The sequence below is a fragment of the Mustela nivalis genome (assembly GCF_964662115.1).
Source record: "Mustela nivalis genome assembly, chromosome: 15".
NCBI classification, from domain to species: Eukaryota; Metazoa; Chordata; class Mammalia; order Carnivora; family Mustelidae; genus Mustela; species Mustela nivalis.
The window spans coordinates 24,034,255-24,040,254 of NC_139034.1; positions in this window are offsets into that span (position 1 = coordinate 24,034,255).

A 6,000-nucleotide genomic window follows, 5' to 3' on the forward strand; every position below is an offset into this window, starting at 1 on the left:
AAAAGAAGTTTATATGAATACCTCCTTGAATTAACTAAAATATAGGAGAACTAATATCAGACCCATTTTACAGATGACAAAATTGAGGCCAATAGAGGTTAAGTAATCTGCCTACGTTGACACAGCCTGTAAAGTGATGGGCTGGGATACAAACTCCTGAAGGAGAGCTCTAACCCATGTGAGTGAAGGGAGGTAGATGAGGCTGATCAGATGCAGGCAGGGGGTGGTTCCTGAGATGGAGGGTCATCTGTAGGTACCTTGGAAGGGGTCAGGAAGGATGAAGAAACACTAATAGAAAATGAACTGCTAAGAAGGAGGAGAAGCAAGTCAGAGGCCCAGGACAAAGTGTTGCCAAGAGCTGGGAGTCTTTTGGAGGCTGGCTAAAAATTCCAGCTTTGTCTCTGATTATAGCCCAACACTGCCTACTGGTGATCTTAAGACAAATTATTCAGTTAATTACACAGCACACCTTATATCCTGTTGGACCAAAAGTAAAAATAGTTTTTGAAGGAAGATTTACGTTTTAGATATAAGGAAATAGTTGGCTCTAAATGTTTGTAGTTCAAAGGAGAAGTTGCCCACCCCCTCTTTTTAGTTGAATAAAACATGACAAGAAAGGCTATGAAGGTCTTTGTCGTGGGCTCGTTCACACAGTTCCCACAGCTGAAGCTTGGTGTTGCTTGTTGTCTTGCGGCCCTGGAGGATGTGTAGGGCTGAATTTCTGAAAGAGAACATAAAGCCACCAGAACAAGGCAACTAGGGACAAACGTTCTGGTTGTGAACCTTTTAATAAAACACTGTGTTCTTATTAAGGTCTAATTAAAGTCAACTTGGCGAATTTGGGGAAAAATTAAAAGCCATAAAGAAAAATAAGCAAAGTCATTTCAATGTGTCTTCTGCTTCTTTCTTAAATGTGAAAGAGGTTTACAAAGCATCTGTGTATAAGTGAATAAAGAAGACTGCATCATTTTCCAAGTACCTAAGATTGAAGACGGAGAAAGAGCAGAGGAAAAGTAGCTAGTAACAAAAATAGAGAACAAAAAGCATCACGCTCTCTCATTACTTTGCAATTTTGCTCCTGATGCTCTGATATCCCTGTTAGTTCTCCATTCATGAGATCTTATTTAAAAAAAAAACAAAAACAAAAACAAAAACAAAAACCTCCATCTTCCTTCTCCGACTGGCTAGTCTGACATTTCCTCTCCTGGTGGATGCCAAAAAACAAGAGGATTGTTAAATTGTTAAATTGTTAAATCCATATCCACAAGAGAAAAATAGTTGTTTTTTTTTTTTTTTTTTTTCTATTTCAGAATAAGAACTGAACACAGCAGGAAAGAAGGGCACTCAGGAAACATTCCAGAGGGTCTGCTGGTACCTGCCCCCCTGACAAGAAGATTCTAGATCTGTCTTTTGGAGCACTGTTCCTTTCTGGAGGCCCTTTATATATTTATTATATTGTGTAAGCCTCACAACACTTTACCTTTATGTACAGTTAAGGAACTGAAGGTGCGTTGATCCGTTATATTTTTATTTCATGTCAGCTTTTCTTAATTTCCTTAAACTGATATCTTTACTTTTAGTATCAATAATTTTTCAAACATCCCAATACTTCAAAGGTGGCTTGTTAACGTGCAAAACAAGGGATAAAAACAGAAACATTAAAACCAGGGATGAAAACAACTCAGAATAACTTCACCAGGAAGAATAGTGAAGAGGTCCCCAGGGTAAATATTGAATTTGACTCTGCATGTGTTAGGATAGCGAATCTGTAAATGAAGATATTTCACAAGCATCCAGGGAAGGACAAATATTTGAACACTGAATTTTATTGGATCGTCTTTTTGTGTAACATGAATCCTTAGTGTGTTTTCTTTTAAGAAACCTTGTTATATTATGACATTAACCATTGATGCTTTTGCATCATTTTTCAAGTAAAGAAAAATTACTTTTATGATAAACCAAACGAGGTGCTCCAGAACTTTCCAGCGCAAAGCTGATATTCTTTTTTTTTTTTTTTTTAAGATTTTATTTATTCATTTGACAGAGAGAAATCACAAGTAGATGGAGAGGCAGGCAGAGAGAGAGAGAGAGGGAAGCAGGCTCCCTGCTGAGCAGAGAGCCCGATGCGGGACTCGATCCCAGGACCCTGAGATCATGACCTGAGCCGAAGGCAGCAGCTTAACCCACTGAGCCACCCAGGCACCCAAAGCTGATATTCTAATTGCTGTAAGAAGCACAGTCTAATGGAGCACAGACTTTGAAAGGAGATGCCTCATTGCAAATCCCAGCTCTGCCACTTACTACTTTTGGGACTCTGGGCATATTACTTTGGACACAGTGTCTCTTTACCCCTTCCTTTATGTATAAAGAGGAGATAAGATTTATCTAATATTTGAGATTTTTATGAGGATGAAATGCATGTACACAGCCAAGCACCATGCCTGGAGCGAGCAAACACTCAATGAACACTAATCATCACAGACAAAGTCCAAATCCGTAGGAGGTTCTCGGCATTACACTCTTCATGTGTGCACACGTACGAATGATAGTAAACTTGAGCTCAGAGAACTAGTCTAACGACAGATTACCAAAGGCCTTTATCAAACGGAGCGATAGAAACCTCACTCCAGGAGGAAAGACAATGACTAATGCACACGCTGCTGGCATAAATTTGCATCTGGATGAAGGTGTTTGTTGTAAAATGGGGGTTTCATCGGGTCCTTTCACCGTGTTTCTGAGAGGAGCTTCTAAACCTGAAATTTCCTGAGTGACCATAGTGGGTCCCTCGAGAGTTCCCAGATGAGGGCTGGCCATGCCAGAAAGATGAAATCAGAGGGTTGGGGCTTTGAGCCATGGGATACTAGATGTACCTCCAAGAAGAACAGGAGGGGCTGGGGATTGAGGTCAGTCACGGGCCAGCGATTCCATCATTCATGCCTACATGATGAAATCCCAATAAAAACTTTAACCATTGAAGCCTGTCTGAGAGTTCTGGTAAATTAACATGTTTATGTGCGAGGACAGTGATACTCTGATTTCACAGGAATAGGACGTGGAAATCCTGCATTCAAGATGGTCTCAGACCTTGCCCAATGTGCTTCCTCTTTTGACTCTTCCTGATTTGTATCCTTTCTCATAAAACTTTAATCACAAGTATAGAGTTTTCATGAATTCTGTGAGTCATTTTAGCAAATTATCAAAGCTGAGGGCTGTCATGGGAACTCCTGAATTTGTAGCCAGTTGGTCAGAAGTCTGGGGCCTGAGGACTCTGAAATTTGCAGCTGGCATCTGAGGTGGGGCAGCCTTGTTGGGGACTCTGCCCTTAACCTGTGCAGTGTGCATTAACCCTGGGTGCTTAGTCTGAGGAATGAGTTGTGATACTGTACTGTATGTGTCAGCTCTTGGCCTGTGTGCCCTATGTGTATTTCGTAGATGGGCTTGACAGCTTTTTGACCTATTCAATACTGAAACAATGATTTAGAAAAGGAAACTTTTTTTAAGCTAAGGATTCTTTAATGGGCCATGGTGTGAACGGGAGAAAATGTGTTAACATTAATACTGACAAAACTCGAGCTAAGGGCTCATCAAGGAAAGGTCTCTGTCACCATCCACTGAACACTTTCTCAGAGACCACACATGTCAGTCAAGAAATGACCCTCATCTTCATGCCAGGGTAATGGTGAGAAGCACAATTGTAAGGCAATAAAATCAAACCCACAGAATAAAGGTTTTTCAGCCTATTGTGCCAATAGCTTGGAAGTAGAAGTCTACTTCTTCTTCTGAATTTCCCTGACTGTCAAAGGAGAAGATGTTGCACGTTAGCTTTTTGAAATTAAAGTAATGATAAAACCAGCTCATCACAACATTCCATAAGGCCAGTAAAACACATTTCTATGATTTCATGAAGCCTATTCAACTGTCACAGCTCAACAATATATCAAAAACTCTGGGCACCTGAGTGGCTCAGTCATTAAGCATCTGCCTTCCACTCAGGTCATGATCCCAGTGTCCTGGGATGGAGCCCCACATCAGACTCCCTGCTCAGCAGAGGCCAGCTTCTGCTTCTCCCTCTCCCTCTTCCTCCCCCACCCCCTTGTGTTCCCTCTCTCGCCGTTTCACTCTCTGTCAAATAAATTTTTTTAAAAATCTCAAAATGTATATATATATATGTGTGTGTGTGTGTGTGTGTGTGTGTGTATAATCTCAAAAACTCTGAATAGCCTAAACCTGTCACTTCAGGGGTGAAATTTCAAGATGTTGCTTCTGAGGATATGAGATTAGTATTTTATAAGAAAGACAAGATACGATAGACTAATTGCTGAGAATTTTACTTTCTCCAAAAAGTGTGAGAAATACTTCCCTCATTGGAATTAGTGGACTTCATATTAGTTGGTTATATTTTAAAACAATCTCCATAGGATGCAATGGAAATGGGAAAAAAAAAAAAAAAAAAAAAAAAACTTTCCAGAGTGGAATGTCATCAAAGTATAGATGAGGAAAAAGTAAGCTGCTTTATCCCAAGCTAAAATACTCATAAACCTATTGACTTTACTCCTGATAGCGCCAGAAGCAATCTTCAATGAGAGATCACTCCAGGAATTTTGAGTCCTTGTCTTGCCTTGAAAAGTAGTTAACAAATTCACAAGTCACTTGCTTTCTTTTTAAATTAGTTGTTCTAATTTAGTAAAAACTAAAGGATAAAAAAACTCCCAAACCATACGTAGTTGTTAAACCTCACTTAGGGTTCATGTTATCTGCCATTAAGCTGGACACAGCAACTTGGGAAATATTATCCAAATAACTAATGCGGATTTATCATGTTTAAATTATTTTCATTAACAGTAGCCATGACATTTGTCTTACATTTATGTAAAACGGACAGTCTGATTCCTGGGTGCCTGTTAAATGAGCCTTCAAAGTTGAAAAACTAGCCTGGTAGGGGATAGTTCTAGAATGGTGATGTGAGCCTCTAGATGGGGACCTAGGGGAGTGGTTTTCCCAGCAAAATAGCTATTTATTGTAAAAATAGAAACAGGAAAAAAAAATTTAAGTCCCTGGAAATTTCCCTAAGGATGTACGGCAAACAGCATGACATTTACTCAAATTATGCTAACTCTTATTTAAAAAACAGAAAAAGTTCTCAGCGTTTGAATCAGGACCAGCTCCCATCACACCATCATCCACCCACATTTTGTTTGATGGAAGAACTATTGCTTTCGGATGTAGGCGAAAAGGTAGGGTCTTCTGCTCTCCTTAGCATCTAGTCTAAAGCTGGAAGTAATAAGCCACAAGGATTGTTCATCCTTCACAGTCTCATGTCGGGAATCACTGTTTAGAGCAGGCACGGCAGAGAAATGGGACTCCCTTCCCCCATCCAGCTCACTGAAAGAGCAAAGGTTCTTCCGCAGCTACTACATACTGGGAACACTGGGGTCTGATGGCCTCCACTACAGCTCGCTCATAGGGAGGAAGTTCCACACCAGCACTGTAAGCCAAGAAAACAAAGGCACCGGGCCGTGTGTCACTCTGGGAGAAGTCCCTATCTCCAGCTCTGGCTCAGGGGGTCTGAGATTCTGTAAGAATAGAGAACTCCACGGCTCTGCCTGACAGGAAGGACTTTGGAAGGGAGCATCCGCCAACACCCGTAGAACTTGATAGCATAAGGAGTAGACCTTAACATATGTATAAACATTTTTTAAGACATCATTTAGAAAGTGAGAGGGAATCCCAAGATAGAATGAAGAATATAAAAAACTTCCCTAACTCAAACAAAATAGAAGTGAAGGGAAAGATAAACAGTTCAACAGTCGTAGCTGGGGACTTCGAGATCCCACTTTCAAAAATTGATAGAACAACTTGGGAAGAAAAACAATAAGGATACAGAAAATCTGTATTACTATAACACAAGCAGTCCTAATAGACACCAATAGAACACTTCGCCCAACAACAGCAGAATACAGTTTCCTCAAGGACACATGGAACATTCTCTGAATCAAATGT